The 17857-nt window shown below is 45.2% G+C and overlaps 1 long non-coding RNA gene across 2 annotated transcripts in view; it reads left to right on the top strand.

Moving 5' to 3' along the window:
• The first annotated feature begins 5810 nt into the window (after positions 1-5810).
• LOC125331590 overlaps positions 5811-17857 on the top strand; it is a 136009-nt gene continuing 123962 nt past the window's right edge. For both annotated transcript variants that reach the window (XR_007206127.1, XR_007206126.1), the window contains exon 1: positions 5811-5901. This is a non-coding gene — a long non-coding RNA (uncharacterized LOC125331590). The remainder of the gene's footprint in view (positions 5902-17857) is intronic.

Here is a 17857-nt window from a genome sequence, read left to right on the forward strand (position 1 = left end):
GTCTCCTCAAGACTCTTGTTCACTCTGCCATTTCAGTTGAATGCTTTGCTTCATCCTTAGAAAAGGAGGTCCCCAACCCCTTTTTTCCAGTTAGATCTAACAGGACATGAGGAAAGGAAGAACAAGGATGGCACAAAGCACTTGCTTGCCTTTAGGGCAAGGTTTCAGGGTCCTGCTGTCCTGAAGCAGAGAGCAAAGGGAGGAAATGTCAAAAGAAATCCTGGGGGTGCCAGGGTTTCTGGTGAGAAGTGGGTCAGAAAATTCATTCTCCATCCCTGACCTGGAAAACTCAGCAATGACCAAGCCCTCTGCATCCAGTACAGATGCAATCCAGGCTGTGCATCCTGAGTGGAACTGAGCTTCACCAAGTTCTGAGCCTGGGATGCAGTGTGGAAATGGAGAATTGAAGCAACAGGAATCTGGTACCCAAGAATAGCTTGCACACGAGTGCTGACTGATTATTTTGAACTCTTTCCATCCTACTGAGCTGTTAACAGCAGGAGTGTGACTTGTCTACAGCTCCTGCTTGGACACAGCCCTGTGCCAGGTGTGGCAGACGCAGCCAGGAGGGAAGAGGTGGAGCAGCTCAGTTTCCCCTGAGCCTCTTGGGATGCATCTTGGCTCCTTCTTGCTGGTGCCTCTTGAGAGAGAAGAATTCTGTTCTGTTTCTGAGACACCTGGAATGCAGAGAAGGTGAAGTTCCTGGGCAGGTGACCATGCAAAGGAAGAGTTGGGTCTCAGAGCTTCCCTGAGGGGCATTACCCCTGTTGAAACAGGCACGTGCTTGATCTATTTGCTGAACAAGAGCCTCCAGTCCTCAGTATGTTAGTGGACTGTGACAGGCCTAGTCACAAGTGGCACAGTTTACATGGCATTTTGTCAGCAGCAGGTCTGCAGTTCTGGATTTTTTCCTCCTCTAAATCATTTAAGAGAGTTACATCACAGAAAATGCAAGTTCAGTAGAAATTTTACTCTCCCGGACTTTGTAACTTCTACAGAGCAAGCAGCAGCCAAGCAGATAATCCCATCTTCTTGTGTCTGTGACTTTGTCCTTCTTGCCTGACATGAATTTGATCATGATGTCTGTGTATGTGCTGGCTCCTTCAGATGCTGGTGAGGACAAAGAAGTTGCGAGGGTGTTGAAGAGGAAAGAGACCTGCAGCTGTTGGTTAACCAGTCTCACTTGCAAAGAAGGCCCGTAGCAACAGGGAATGGCTAATAACTCCAGAGACTGGATATTGACAGGACTGGGGTTTGTTTGAGTGGTGAAATCATGCCTAAACTCTGTTCTGAAGCTGGGGAGGCAGAGGTATAGTCAAGGTTTTTTTCCCCATGAAGTTTTAGATATCTTTGCCACCAGAAATAAAATGTGAATTAGACCATTTCCAATTGTTGAGTGGAAGGTCCTTAAGCAAAACTGTTGCTCACTGAAGTGAAAAATTTGCCTGCTCCCTTTACAGTTATGATCTTGTTTCCAGACCCATAAGGTGCATGTCCTAGGAATAGAATAAAATGCAAGTTGGCCACAAATATTTCCATGAAAGTGTTTTCATTAGAAAATTTTGTTGAAATTGAGACCTTTGTGTGAAAGGATCCGATTTAATGAATTTCCTGTTCTGTAAGTAGTTGTAAAAACAAGTTTAAAGTCTTGGACATATGTTTCCTTTTTTTTTTATGAAGAAGAGCTTTTATATTTTTTGCCCCCCCACCCCCCCAGTCTCATTTTGGCACAAAAATCCATTTGAATGAAACTTTTATTTGCAGTTTTAACAAGTTCCTGGAAAAAATGGCAATCAAATAAGAGGAAAAGGTCAAGCCTTTGTGTGTCTGGCTACTTCCAGCTCCTTTTCAGTGCTGCACTGAGGTCTGTCCTGCGCCACTGGTGGCATGTTGGCCAGAGCAGGGAGGGGAGTACGGGCAGCCCTGTGAGTGCAGCCCTGGTGCCATTGGGTTAGGTGAAGAGTATGTAGCTGCCTTGAGTCACACAGGGGACAAACAGGAGCTGGAAGGACACACAGCCCTTGGCATGGGTACTGTGAACAGCTGTGTTACATGGATGTGCTTTCCCACCTGTCTCAGGTGCTGGAGGCAGTTTCCAAGACTGTGCTGAGCACCAGCAAACTCCAGGAAGGGTTTGTTTTGTTACATGATTTAACCCACTACCACACTGCTTAAGTGGCCTTTTAAACACTCAATAGTTGTGATTGTGTGACATGCTGCACTTTCCTGAAAACATAAATGTGTTTTATGGCTGCTGTCCTGTCCTTTTTAGCATCAGGGAGCATGGATAGATCAAAGCAGCTCTAAACTCTATGAATTCAAGAAGTTGGTGATGATCTCTCCCTTTTCCTAAACTTTGGCTTGATAATCAGCTTGCTGAAGCCAGAGAAAAGACTCCTGTTGAATGTAATGGATCCATTGTATAGGCCAGATTTGCACTAGCATGTTTCAACCTTGTCTCTTGAACGTTTGGAACAAGCCTTTTCACCAGTTTCCGAGGATATGAGGGCTTGAGAAAATTCAGAGCAGCACAGGCAGTGTGTGCGTGTGAGTCACTCGGTGTGTGAAGGCTTTGCCCAGTCATCCCCAGATTTTCCACATGATGTGGAGCAGACAGGTTGTATTATGGAACAGGAGCACATGAGTCAGTTGGTTATGGACTGTGACTGTCAGTTGTAGGCATGAGCCTCCCTTTGCTCCATGGTGACTGACCCGTTCACATGGGGTCTGCAAACCTGGCCACATCTGGCCTGGGACCCAGGCTGAGTGGACAGATGAACTTAAATGATGGGAAAGGACTTTTCTTTGCTTCTGTCCTCATTGCAGACACACTGACAGGCCAAAAATACAGACGTCTGGGGAGTCATGGCAGAGTTTGAGTAGATTCTCACCTCATTCTTGCTTATGTCCCTTGTCTGCTTCCTTCAGCCCTGTACTCAATGGTTTCAAGTGCATCTTGAGAGAGATAATGTTCCCGGCCTGAGACTGCCACAAGTCTAAAGGCTTCCCATCTCTCCGGGCCTGACTTCCCACTGGTACTGTTCTCTCCCTGCCAGCCTGCAATAATGTGTGGCTTAAATGACATTGCCATTGCCAGAACTGCTGCTGCCACTGTGCAGGAGCTGTCCTGGAGCTCATTGCAAAAAACCTGAAAAAAACTTTAACAATTTGGGAATGTGTCCCTGCCTACTTAGCTGCTATCTGTATTAAACCCGCATGCTTCTGAAGCCAAAAGGCAAAACTCTTGCTGTTCCCCGAGGCACGAGGGTTCACAAGGCAAAAGGTTGCAAATGTATCTTGTCCATTTCTGCTTTTACTTCTGACAGTCTTCCCAGGTGGCCCATCCTGAGAGAGGGCATGGACAGATTAGGAGGGATTGGTGATACAGTGGCTTGTTGTTAAAGCAAGTAAGAGGGGCTCTGTCAACAGTGTAACACAGCAGGATGTGCAAAACAGTTTGTTTCCTCTCCTTTGGAGTAGCTGAGAACAGGATGGGATGCTCCGAACTTCCTGTGTTATGTCTGTCACTTTTCTCCACTTTTCCTTGCATACTCACCAGGCTCTTGGTATCTTCACTGTAACTGGTCTACAGGGAAATGGAATTTGTCCTGAACCTTCGTTTGTTTTTTATTGCAGTCCACCAATCTTTCCTTTTCTGTCACACAGAGATAAATATTGGTTTCAGAATTAAAGACCATGTCAGGAGTGGACTCCAGTTTGTCTTAATAAGTTCATACAATTTATTTCATATGATGATATTAATAAACATCTCTCATCTCAATGCATGCTCTGAGCATGGGTAGGAAACAAAGCCATCCCGACAGCCACAGCTGTGCTGTGCTCCCCTCGGCTTGGGGAGGGTGTTGCTGAGCCCCACAGCCTGGCCAGAAACCTCTGCCTTTTCCCAGCAAAGTTTTCTGCTCTAGACCACACAGACGTCTGACTGGGTTGGGAGAGTCTCTGTAACTCTGTCTCTTAAATCACTGCTCTATGATTACAAATTTTCACAATTTATCCATTTAAAGAACCAGAACACCAAAAATATTGGCAGACTGAACTTGATTTAGTAACATGGACTGTTCCCTCTCACTGGAGACTGGTCAGAGCCTTTAAGTATTTTGTGAGGTTTCTTCTTTCTCTCCTCAATTTTGCTACCATCTACTTCCACCCGATATTTTATAAAGAAAATACTTTGTGGCAGCTATGGAATAGCTATTTTAAGCAGGAGCTTCCTGCAGTCAAATCAGGCTATCACTATTGCTCTCTGAGGGGGAAAGGAGCAGAAGCCTTTTCCTGGCAGGTTCCCATCACCTGGTCTTCAGCATTTAACTGTGCTGGGGACATGTTCTCCCTTGGCCCACAGTGCTTGCCCTCAGCTTTGGCTTTTGGGGGCTGAATCCACCTCCTCATGTTCTGCCTTGCTGCTGACTAGAGAGAGTATAGGAAGTGAGAGGTCCTGCATGAGGAGAAAGATGAGGCCATTGACAAACTGACATGGCCAGAGCTCATCCCCTAATTCTTGGGGAACAGCTGGAGCCCCTGTTCAATCCTGAAAGAAGACAGTTCCTTGCTCAGACCAAGCAGCCTGGGGAGATGCTCGGATTATTTCTCTTGCTTGCCCATGGCAGCTCACAGGCAGTGCTGCCCCTTGTGCTGTGGGCAGAGAGTGAGAGAGGAAGAAGAGCCTGAAATGGAGGTGAGGTTGTATTGTGCAGAGAAGTGCACTGGATCTGTGCTTGGAAGCTGTAAAACAGGCTGTCCTGGGAACACCACCCTCACCCTGCTCATGGGTACTGCTTTTCCTGACCTCTGACTGATTTCACTGCTCAGTCCTGGCCTGCATGAAGTCCTTGTCTGCTTTCCCATTCTACAGCCAGGATGTGACTCTTCCAGTCTCACCTGGCCTGGGCTAGGCCAGCTTTTCTTCCCCATGAAGAGAAGTCTGCCTTGCTTCCAATGGATTATATTTGACATCAGTGGCTTGCAGCATGTGCTCTCTTCCTGCTGCACTGCTGTAAAAGCTTGTTCCATCAATATATTTTACCAAAAGAAAGGAGTTGAGACAGAAAGAATTTAAAGTGGTCCATGATTAATGAGCCATCTCCAAGAGACATCCCATGAGGCCTGTGACTCCTCTTTTCTCTCAGAACTCCTGTTCCACCTACATTCTTTCACTCCCCCAAAATCACCTTCAGAAGAAGGGACTTGTGGTTGGAGGCAGCCTGAAACAGAATTAGCAGGGTTGGAGAGGGAAGCAGTTTGACTGTCTTGTCCTGTTTGATCTCTTGCCATAAAGTTATTTATTCTTCATGCTGTTTATCTTAGGACCAACTGAGATAGTTAAGTGTATGCAGAGATAGAACTCCATTCATCTGAGGTTCTCTGTAGCTTGGAGATGGTGTTGGCTTGTCTTAAAGCACCTCTCCCTTACTTTCTTTTAAGTGTTTTGCTTCTGGCACAGGTTATATGAAGGGTTCTACCTGACCTTAGCCAGGGACAGGAGCCAAGTGCGTTGTTCAAAGCCCCAGGGTGAATCCATGACATGAGCAGAGCCCTTGGCTATGAATCCCTGCTCCTCAGCCCTCCCACTCCCCTTCTTGACCCTGGTGTTTTGTACCCTTTCACACAGTCATTATCTTCTGTTTCTGCTGCCTGTTTTTCAGGGTGAGTGACAGGAGATGTGCTGCATGAGGGAGTTAACTCCTCTGTGAGAGAAGCTCTGCAAATGGTCTGTCTGCAACAGTGTAGGAGAACTGAAGAAGTGACATTTTTTTTCTTTTCCTATATGTCCTTGGTTTTCCAGAGCAGAGCCTGGGATGTGCTGCAGAGAATCCACGAGTGGGCTGTCACACGCTGCAGTGTAGGATCTCAAGATGAGGAAATCCCTGCAGGATAGCTCTGGTATACTTTGGGAATACTAGACCTGTATGCACTGTGGTAACCCCCCAAGGCTGTATCCTGTCTTCCAAGCAGACCAAACCTGCTTTTTCCAGGCCTCAATTCTACCATTCCATCCCTGTACCTTGAACAATCAATTTATTTATTAACTTTTGTCCAATTTAGGCTCTTTTGCTGTGACAGGAACCTCATGGAAATGAAACATTCCTGGTGGGTTTTCCAGCCCTCACAGAAGTCAAGTACTAGTCCCTTGAGGTCCCCTCAGCCCTTAAGGTATTCAGTCATGGGGTATTGCCATTTAATGGCAAAATTGGTGCAAGTTTTGCTCTCCAATGCCCTGCAACAATTGCAAGCACCAAGGCTCAGACAGTCAGAGCCACCTGTGGAATCACGGTCACCTCCTGAGCTGTGCTCCTTGAGGAGATCCGGGTAAAGCCACACAATGTTCCTGGCTGTGTGCGTGGTTTGGGGTAGTGACTGCCCCATGAGACAGTGCTATCCTTTGAAGGTTTATGTCCAAGTTCTACATTTTTAGTACTTTTATTTTTGTAGTACCCAACGAAGAAAGCTCTACTTGCAGAAAGAAGAGCTTCCTGGCAAAGCAACTCCTGCTTCCGGTTGGAAGAAGCTGTAAAGCTGCCACCGTCTAACTTTTTCTCTAGTGCAAATCAATTTTTTCTGAGCCACAGGTGTAGGAACTTGCTGTACTGACTGATGTGGGTGCTTGAAAGCACACACAGGCACCAGGAATCTGCATTTGGGGAGTGTATATATATATATATATGTGCAGTTTAAGCACTAGTTCAATCTTTCTGGCAGTGCTAGGAAAGGGAGCCCCTGCTCTACAGCAGTGATGGTTATTCTTTTGACAGCCTGATTACTGGCCTCAATGCAAAACCCCAAGTCCTTGACTCCTGAAATTCTATGTAAAAACACTTCCACCAAAACCAGACCTGGGTTTGATCTGCAGTCTGAAATATTTGACTAGAACATCAAAGTGAGTTTGGAGAGGAAGGGTTACTGGATAGAATTGATGTTGCAATTTACCTGATTCTTTTCCAACTCTAGATATTTCTGACATTGATGTTGTAATCTCATTTCTAAATACCCCTGTTTCCTAAATATTTGGCATTTGGCCTTGTTTGTCATTGGATTCTTCTGAAAAGTCAGTGCTTACCTAATCACTTTGATATAAACATTCAGGGAATCACGGCAAGGGTCTTCTATATAAATTTATATATGCTCACAGGAAATAGGGCCATGATCTAAAGGCTGTTCTAATCAGTATCAGTGTGCAGGAATTTTAAGTAAAAGTATTTTTTGGTGGTTTTTATAGCATAACTAAGCTGTTAACACTAGTGCTCTTCCAAATCATGGCATTTGCTTATAACTCAGCAACAATAATGACCTCTTAGTTTGTTCTGTTGGTGGCCATTGCCTTGATCTGCTCAGTTTAAGGGCCCAATCCAGCATGAAGTTGAAAGACATTTTGGTTGGACTTGACTGGTCATGATAGAAGCAAAGTTCTTTGGACACACTGGCTGTAGTATTTCTGCCTTGAAGAGAATGTTTTAAAGGTTGAAGATAAGGCTGAAGGCTTCACTTACAGGAAGTAAGTGAAAGTTTTCTCTCTTCCTCCCTTCTCCCCTACACCAACTAAAAGAGAACAGCAACTTTTCTTCCCAGCTTGGAGGTTGTTCTTTTAAAATCAGACTTATCCCCAGGCTACTGAGACTGGGAGTTACGGGCCTGTTTGAATATTTAATGGAGAGAAGCTGGTCAGTACAACACTGCAACTACCTTGGGTTTGGAGGCATCAGGGTGTGAGATTGGTGACAGTGGCGACTCACAGGTCAGGGAAGGACAAATGAGTTTTTGTGCAGGGATACCCTTTTCTATCCCACAGCCACTTTGTGGAGACTCAGTCCCACCTAATAAGGTAAAAATTGATCTTTTTTCTCTTTTTCTTGTAAGCTTGCTTTACATGCTGTTATCAGATATATGCAAATTCAGATTGCAAATGAAGCTCTCAGCTATTTATATGGCTTGTAGTTGGTAAGCAAAGTAGGATCTGCTCTGTCCCTCTGGAACAGGGTACAACAGAGGAAGCAAGGCTGGGAGGGTTGGCATGATGTTGGGCAAAGCCTGCTACAAAGCCAATATGTTTGTGACCATGCACAGATAAGATCCTGCACTTCAATAGCACTTCAGATTCAAAGGGGTCACTGAAGAAATGATATCAAAGCACACAAGCTTTATCTCTCAATTGGAATGGTGTTCTCTGAGGCAGTGCTGATAAACCAGGTGATGTTGTTTTGAATGGTTTATCAGGACAGGAAGTGAAGATTGCTTACTACTTGCTTAAATTACCAAAGTGACTAAGCTCTGGAAGTACAAACAGCAGCATTTGCCTATCACCAAATCACTGGGAGTAGGTCTTTTGCCAAGAGCAGCCGCAAAGTCTTTGGTGATGACTCTGATTTGGGCTCTGTGTGTTAAACTATTTCCAAGTCCTAGTCCCTAAACCAGCGCAGTGCCCCAGTGCTGCCTGCATTCTGCCTTGTTGAGTCAGACACCACATCCCGAAGAGCTCATGTTCTTCTGTGGGATCTCTGCTCAGCACTGCCCGCACCCAGCCCTGCTGTGCTCAAAGAAGGGCAAGGAATAGCCTGGGGCCAAGTGGTTGCAAGCTGTGCTTATGGTCTTTGTTTCTAAGGCTACCAGGATGATGCTTTCCCATCCAAAAAGCAGCCAGGTGACTTTCCCTCCATCCCCTGTGCCTGCTTGTGCTCAGTGGGACTGGTCAGGACCTGCCTCTGAGTAATTCACTTGCCTTCTCTGAAGGGTGTCATCTTAAAAAGAACAACAACACATGGTTGGATACAAACTAAGAAAATATATCCTTAAATAACCAGGGCAGGTGTTGAAATCTTACTCCTTAGAGCTGTAGTCTTTAACATTTTTGACAGCATACTCCTTTTGCTTGAAAGTTGCCTTTAGGAAGAGCATCCTTAGTACATCTATCATGTAAACATTATCCATTATTCCAGTGCCCCACTCATGATTTTTTCAGCTGGGTGCTTCTGATACCTGCAGAAATGTCCTTATATTCTTTGTACTCTTTGCCATCTTTTCACTGGGATGGTGTCCATAAGGAAAAACCATCCAAGATGTTTCAGGTGCTTAATCTGTGCAGTGATGTTAACACGGATCAGCTGCAAGTATGCAGTACTTGATGCCATTTCCTCTTGTCCTGTCTCTTGTTACCTGGGAGCAGAGATTCAGGGAGTTGTGGAAGGTGATAAAGTCCCCCCCAGCCTCCTTTCCTCCAGGCCAAGCCCCTCCACAAGCTCCCTCAGCTGTTCTTTGCAGGACTTTTCCTTTAGATCCTTCATCAGCTTCATTGCTCTTCTCTGGGCACACTCCAGATCCACAATGTCCTTCTTGTAGTGAGGAGCCCAATACTAAATCAGAATGAAAGAAGGAAGGAATCCTTTTAGGCAAAGGTGTGACAGGATCAGCATCATCTTACACCTTTATACTGTGTAATGCAGTGAAGAAGCATCAACCCCAAAACAAAGAATCCTTTTCCTGACCTCTCCTGTTCTAGAGGTGCCACTTCCTAGCACGCGACAGGAGTCAGGGCCAACCTGTTGCCTGTAACTAATTTCTGCCATGTCTTGCATTGAACCAGCTCCATTTCCAGCTCCACAATGAACAAATGGCCGAGGCCATCTGCTTATCAAAGCAATGATGAAGGGAGCAACTCTATTCTTGGTAGTCTCAGCTGACAGAAACTGCCTGTTCTTTGTTGTAATTAAGAAACAGTCCAGTTGGACAGCCCAAATTTCAAATACTAATTTCTCCAAAGCATCTGTAGTCCAAGGAAATCTATTAAATTTCTCTTCAAATGGGGAAATGTTGTGCCACCACCAGCCCGCTCATATTTTAAATAGTGTAACCATTGACACTAAAGGTATGTTGCAAATATTTGGTAGTTAAGACTGAGTTGTGATATTTATGCCAGATTTTATACAGCTATAAAACCTACAGTTAATATTTCTGGCATAGGTTACATTCACAAGTGCAAAGGGTTTCTTAAAAAGCTGAACAAATGGGAGGTTGGGGGAGGGAGGATGTTGCTCAAGAGGGCTTGGAACATTAGTGTGGAAAAGCAACAAAAGCAGCACTGAACTCCCAAGACAGTGGAAAAGTTGAAACATTGACAGAATAATTGACATAGCTGACTTAAAAATATCCTGTCAGTTGTTAACCCTTCTAGTGCCAAAAAAAGTCATTCAGTTCTTCCCTGAGAAGCTGAACACTCCACTGATGATGATGATTGTGACTGAGTAGAAGCAGCAGAGAAGTCCTTGCACTAAGACATTACTCAAAATCAATACTTTGGGAAATGAGGTGTTTAATGAGGACCTGAAAGGCACAAACATTTCATGTGGAGTTTTTAGGAAAGTACTTTTAGATAATGTTCACAGTGTACAGAACCAGAGTTCCAAACAATATCTGATGTTGCTAAAATGTTTATCTAAATACTAGAAAGGCAAGTGTGCAACCAACCCCATAGGAATGTTCACCAAGTTTACAGCTCTTATCTTTCTGGACAAGAAGTGCCAGCATGGTTAGAGCATCAAGCATGGAAAACAAGGAAAGAGCTGAGGTTTAGGGAGCGTTTGGGTCACCACCAGTCAGATATTCTCAAACAAATCTTGGTCAGAAATGTGGTGTAGTAGGTCTGGGTTTTGTAGTTTTGTAACAGTGGTGAAAAGTACACATTAGAAAGCATGGAAAGGGGTACAGCCTGTTGGAAGGTACTTGGATGTAAAAGCAATTTTAATAGATCAGTGCGAAGTTTTACATCAGCAGAATTGAGAAGGCCTTGGAAAAAATCTGCACTTTTAAAGTGTGCTTGCTGTTTACAAAATATAGATAATCTGAGTGAGTGGGAGCAGTCAATATTGTACATAATTCTGAAGAGTAAAAAGAGAAGCTATTTGTATTTCACAACTCTCCTACCACTGTGTTAGAAGAAAACATGGACCTTACATAAGGAAGTGAGTTAAACAAAGAATATGAGCACATTTTTTTGTTGTTGCTTCCAGGAGAGTATGGGGTTTAGTAGACAATGATTTAAAATATTTTTGTGTAGTATGCATACTGATTTGCTTGAAGAATACAATTTATATCTGTAAAATATTATCCTCTCTAACATTTTCATTACAGTCTTGCATTGGACTGAAATCTCTGAAGGTTGATCAAAAAAATGTGGCAAATTGAACTCCTCAACCTATATTCTTTCTTTCCTTTTCTCTGAGGAGTCTCCTCTTTTTTCTCCCAACTCTTGTTTTTGATGGTGTATTTTCTTTGTCCAAACGCTTATTACCACAGTATCTGAACACCTGTGAGGAGTTGCTGCTCCAGGATGTGGTCAGGTTCAGAGGCACACAAGCTGATGAATATCACAGTCTACTTCTTTAATTGCCACCCCACACAAATCTTTTTTTGGCAAATAAATCAAGGAAGGAGGTTGGTGCATGATTCATTAACATAATGCTCAGCACAGGGAAGGCAGGAGGGGGCAGGTGGAGACAGGACATCCAAATGCTGTGGGAGCAGCTGTTTGAAGCAGCCTGGAGATGACCAAAGCTTTTGCTCAGGCTGACAGTAGGTTTCCTGTTCCACGTTTTGCTGGAGGATCTGGAGCAGCAAAGCCCAATATTTTTGGAATAGGGTCTCACTGTCATCACCTTCCCCTCTACCCCAAGCCTTACCCACCTCTGGTCTCCCTGCCCTTCCCATCTACTCCCCTACAACTGCTGCTGCCTTATTCCCACCTCAGGTTTAAGCTTTCTTGCCCAGCCCAGCTGCTGGGTGCAGCCCGGCAAATGGAGATCCCAAGCTGGTAGGTCTGGGGAATGCAGCAGCTTAAGCCCTGCTCTACACCGTGCTTCAGTTTTGGTCTTGGCGTAGGTGTCCCTGGGGACCTCCCTACTGAAAAGAGAGAAGCTTCCTGGAGCTCCCAGCAAGTTTCAGAGCTAGCTGAAAAATCACAAGGAGGACTTGTAAGATTGTAAGGATGTGGGAACAAGAAATAAATGGAAGTGTTTAACTTTGTTGCTTGAATAACTGTTTACAAACAGGAGAAACTTGTCTCTGCTTATAGTAAGTTGTCCATGGATGAGCAAGGAGAGTCTCACCATGCCAGGCTTTTGGTTGAGTGTGGCTTGACAGAGCAGCAGGTCTGCCTGTGAGACACCCTGTCCTTCCCTTCTCTTCCCTTCCCTGTCCCCCTGCTCTCCTGACTACAAAATGGGGTGATGGTGTCTGTCCACATTGGACCGGTGATGTACAATAGCCAGAAAAAACATGTGTGAGGCCTAAGCTCCCCTTTGCTTGCAGCTTTTGTTTGTTTCACAAATAGCTACAGCTAAACTAATAAACCAGAAATTAAATACTTCAGCTGGAAATACTTTAAAAATGAGGGTGTGGTAGTGCTTTTCCCTGTAGTTAGCTGGTGAAAGCATTGCTAGGTGAGGCTCAAGACCCTTCTCTGTGTTTAGATGCAGAATCTGGATCTAAACATCTCTGATGACACAGAAGGGCCTTGCCGGGTGACTGTGGGCTGTTTCATGATGGGTTTCGCTGCTTTTCTTGCCAAGTCCTTGTGGAGGTGGGTGCAGTCACGGGGGACAATCTGTCACCAATCTGAAAAATGAGTAGGCCATCTCAGGTGTGCTGGAACAGCTGTCACTGGGCAGTCATGCTATTGCAAAACACTCTGTTCAGCTGTGCATGCCTTACTCATAAGAAGATGTTCCTTTTCCTCTAATTACCTCGGTGCTATTGTTACTCCCAAGCACGCTGGAACACTATTAAGTGGTAATAACTACTGATACTTGTGGGAGAAATCAGTGTTAATATGTGGCTTGTTAGGAGAGCTCCAGGAGGAGCACAGAAAGGGGATTTTGTCTTGTGCAAAGCATAAAGCTCCCATGGCTGAGTCTGAATGAAGGCTCACTGGCAGGAGGGTTATACTCAGAAGACAAGTAGTTTGGTCCTGAGAATTGAACTCTGTCAGGTCAGAGAATGGGAGAGGCAATACTGACAAGTTGAGCCTCTGTAGTTTGCTTTATTTTTGTATTCATTTTGGTTTGCTTCATAGATGTATCGGAATGTGGCCAGCAGGACTAGGGAAGTGATCCTTCCTCTGTACTCAGCACTGGTGAGGCTGCACCTCGAGTCCTGTGTCCAGTTCTGGGCCCCTCAGTTCAGGAGGACATTGAGGGTCTGGAGCATGTCCAGAGAAGGCCAGTAGAGCTGGTGAAGGGTCTGGAGTACAAGTCTTGTGAGGAGCAACTGGGGGAGCTGAGGATGTTTAGCCTGGAGAAAAGGAGGCTCAGGGGTGACCTTGCCATTCTGCACAGCTACTGACAGAAAGTTGTAGCCAGCTGGGAATTGGCCTCTTCTGCCTGGTCACTGGCGGCAGGGTGAGAGGAGGTAGTCTTAAACTGCACCATGTTGGATATTAGCAAGAATTTCTTCACAGAAAGAATGGTTAGATGTTGGAATGGGCTGCCCAGGGAGATGTGGAGTCACTGTCCCTGGAGGTGTTTAAGGACAGGCTGGCTGTGGCACTCAGTGCCATGGTGTGCTTGACATTGAGGAGTTTGGTCATAGGTTGGACACGATCTCAGAGGCCTTTTCCAACCTGAATGATTCTGTGATATCCAGAAATTTTTCAAGCCAAGCGGAAGATGCAAACTGGTGTTGAGTCAAACCCTTGGTCTGGCTATGGGTATGTGGAAGTGAGCTGGAGTGGTCAGGATGGGGTGTATCCCTTCAACCTGCTTTGAGTGCCACACCTCAGACCTTTTTCTGTACCATGAGGAGCATGAGGAGCCTTGTGTCTCCCTATTAAGCTGAGGCAGCGAAAGGAAAAGCTGAGTGAGCTGTACCTTTCAGAACACACTTCATGGGGAGGTGTTTCTGGGTAAGAACACAGTGGGATGCTTGTGTTGCCAGCTGGACCTCTTGGATTTCTTTCTGCTTTTTCCCTTGCTGATGATCAGGGCTCTAGTAATGTAATTTTCCACCACTGAGAGTGGCCTTGGGTGCTGCTTGGAGCCTGAGTCTTCAACACCACTTCTCCAGACAGCCATCTGTGGCTTTCCAGGGCTCCCTTCTTCTGGGAAGTGTGTGAATATGTGTGTGTTATCCTGTGAGGGTAACACAGGTGGTGCACACTCAACCATAGCTTCTTAAGGTGTAACTTTAGGGCTTTCTAACTGCACACCTGATCCTCCTCCTCCTTTTGCCCTACTTTAAAAGAGGAGCAGGCTCTTGTACTGCTGTCCATCCAGGTGATGTTCTTGCTGAGGCTTGCTCTAGTCTGTGGCATTAAAAAACTAGAAAGGACGTATGCTGTTATCACTGTGCTGTGGCAAGAACGCAGTTGTATTCATGTAGAACCATTGCAGTCTGTTTGTAAGACATGATATAATTGAAAAGTCTGGCACATTTCCCACAGCAAACATTGTTAATCCCCACTAGCTAGGATTAGTCACCACTCCTTACAAGCCTTGACACAAATCTAGCAAGTTATTCAGTTAATCCGCACTTACAGGATAAATATTGCATCCTATGGGAAATTAGGCAGCGTCTTCTTCCTCTCCTATTGTGCAGTGATGCATTGTGTTCTTTACACCTGAAGGTGGAAGGGAAAAATGCAATAGCATGTGATAGATGCTAGCAGACACCTGCTATCACAATGCAGCTGGATCAGCAGGGAAATTTAGTACAAAATAGCTCGCTGAAACCAGCCAGTGGATATAAACAGCATCTTTGTGCTCTTCGTGGCACTGCAGAATTTTCCCACTGTACAACAATAAGCACTCAATGCCTCCCAGTGCAGGACCCTTCCAAGAGTCCCATCTTCCTTTTTACTGGGGGTTTTCTCCTTGTGTGATCTCAAGCTGTATCTGCAAGTCATTGGAGCTGGGTGGTGTATTTCCCATCAAACTAAGGCCACTGAGAGGAAGGTGTTTCAGGCTCTGAATTTTTGCAGTATCCAAAGTGCAGCTCTAAGTTTCCTCCTAGGCAATCTCCAAAACAGCAAGATCTTACTGAGTGGGTGTCCTGAGGTCCATTTTTCTGGGCAAAATAGCTGAGTGGATCTGCAGAGACCAAGTTTCCAGTTCTTGGGCAATTTAGCCAGGGAAGCTGGCTTGAAGCAGAGCACCAAGGAAGCTTGGAGGCTTCAGTTCAGCAGCTCTGCCAGGGAGTTTCTTCCAAGCCTGCACATTGCAGCTGTCCAGCGAAACCAAGACCACCAGTGGGCACAAGCAGGGAAACAAGGGGCCCTTTGGCTGGTGAGGTCTTCATTTGTGAGGAGTTCTGGAAATCTCTGGTTCCAGTGTTGTTTGATCCAAAATCTTTTAAAAATAAGTTATTATTACTGAAGTATTCCCTTAGACATTTAACTCTCCCAGTGCTTTAGAACAACACAAATTCCACTTTATCTCGGGTAACTAAAAAATTATGTAAATGAACGGATGTTTCTTCACCTCATTGATTTATCATCACATTGGACTGAGTAATGTTTTCAAGGATTTTAAGCTTAAATTTCACTCCTAGTCAGCAAAGTGGGTTTGTAAATCTTAAGCAAGGTGCTTTTGAAGAGAGAGGACTCATGCTAAGAGCTTTTCCTTCTTTGACAATCTGTCCGGTCACTTACCCTCATTACTGTGTGACTAAGTTTCCTTAAATCTGGTAATGAATTATGTTCCCTCTTGCCCCTTTCCAAAAATTGTTGTAGTAACCATGTGTGTGAGCAGCCCTGACTCCCCAGCATCTTGTCTGAGTGAGTGCTGGCTGCTGGGAGAAGTCTGGCGTGGGCTTTGTAACATATCATCACATCTGGTGATGTTTGTCTTGTCCTTGCCCTTTGCTTTTTACTGTTGGTTGTCTGCCTAGGAAAATTTAGGATTCATTTCCATCTTATAATGGACTTAAAGGGCTAAAATAGTTCTGGATGTGATACTGGAGTGTAACACAATTTTACTGCTCTAAGTTATGAGTCCAGTGGAACTGGACTGGTTTTAATGCCTTACTTGTGCCTACTGATAGTGGATTGTCACACTTGGCATCTGCTCAGAAACTCCCCTGCCTGTAGTCTGGATTTTTAAATACTTATTATGTTTCCATCATGTTTCCTCAAGACTGGCCAGTACTGCAGGAAGGGAGCAGGCAGCTCACCAGTCAGGTGCACAGGTTGTAATGCTCCTGTGCTTTCCAAGTGCATCTCTCCTGTCTAATAAGCCCTGTAGGTAGGGCTCTCTCTGACACTGCCCTGCAGCTCCTGGAGGCAGGAGCTGGTGTTTCTTTCATGCCTGGAGATGAGCAGGGGGAGGTTACAGACTGGTTGAGATAAATCACTGAGTCAATTGGAAGCTGCCAGCAGTATTTTTCTCCCCTCTGTCCACATCTAGAATTTACACAAGAAGGTCATGTTACTGTTGTTTCCTCTTCCACATTCCCTGTCAGACAAGGTCATTTTTGAAGCCAATGACCAGTTAAGCTTTAATTCTGCAACCATGGAAAATTATTATCAAAAGGGACAAGCTTCAAAGTAGATAATTAACTGGCACATCCGATGACTGGTTACAGTTTAACAGGATCCGTTTGCACAACTCCCTTCAGCTGTAGCGAACTTGAACTCTTACGAAAATGAGTGAGATGTAAGGGGTGACTCTCCCTTACAATGCGGCTGAATAAATCCTGGCTGAATAAATAGATGGTGAGAGAAAGGACAGAGTCCCCTCAGAACAAACTTCTAGGAGCTTTCCCTGGAAGCCCAGATTTTGCTCCTGCTCCTAGCCCATTGTTGCTGCTGGTGTAATTCACTTTGTTTTCTGTGAGAAACAGCACAGTCTCGGTTGTGCTGAGATAGGTACAGCCTATCATAGTTCTGGACTAGTGAAGGCACCAAGGTGGATTAAAGTCAACTCCACTCCTCTGTTGGCTCATGTTTTGGAGCACCTAAGGGCCAGGCCAGGTTTATGTGAGATGTAAATCATCAAGGAGGGAAGGGTACAGAAGTACACCCGTGCCTGGAGGAGCAAAATGAAGGATGGGTTATTCCAACATGGCCTAAATTGGCCATGTGTTTTGGCAATGTTGTTTCCTAAAAGATGATGTTGCAAGGCTGTGCTGTGTTTAGGTGCAGAGTATATATCCAGTGGTTATAGTCCTCTCATCTGAATCAGCTGCAGGGTTTGAACATTTCAATTTTAATACAGAGGAGAAAAGAAGGCTGACAAACCAAAAGGGAGAACAGCTATGCAATGAAACCTTATGAAGAGAAAGACACTGTCACAAGGGGGGCTTCTTTAATAAATTCATTCACTGTTTCATGTGTATACTGCATCAGGCTTTCCCTTCTGGCTTCCCTTCACCATGTCTGAGAAGCTGGGGAACCTCAGGCCGTCTTGCCCCAGCCTGCGGCACATGCTGATGTGGTTAAAGCCATTGAGATCCAAACCATTACCAGCCAGCCACTGGTTATCACAGGCACTGGCATCTAGGGAGCTCTGCCTTCCTATGTCAGCAGAGCACCTGGCGCAGATTATACCCTCTTGTTGAAAAATTACTCACCCAAAATTACTTTTTCCACACTCCCCTGAGCCACCGCAGCCACCCTGCTTATGGGTATCCAGCCAAGCTCCTGTGCCACTGGCACAGATGTGTCTAGACTGGCTGAGGCTGTCCCTGTTTGACTGCAGCCTAGTCCAGAGTCCATCTGCTTACATAAGAAATAAGCAGAATTTGCCTTGCTGGTGGTGCTGGGGGAGGCAGAGGCAGGTATGCATCTCCATCCTGGCATCATTCCGCAGACTCAGTTATGTTGTCTTCCCTGAATGACCCCTTCCAGCTCACCTACAGCTGA

This window comes from Corvus hawaiiensis, chromosome 11 (genome assembly GCF_020740725.1).
Source record: "Corvus hawaiiensis isolate bCorHaw1 chromosome 11, bCorHaw1.pri.cur, whole genome shotgun sequence".
NCBI lineage: Eukaryota > Metazoa > Chordata > Aves > Passeriformes > Corvidae > Corvus > Corvus hawaiiensis.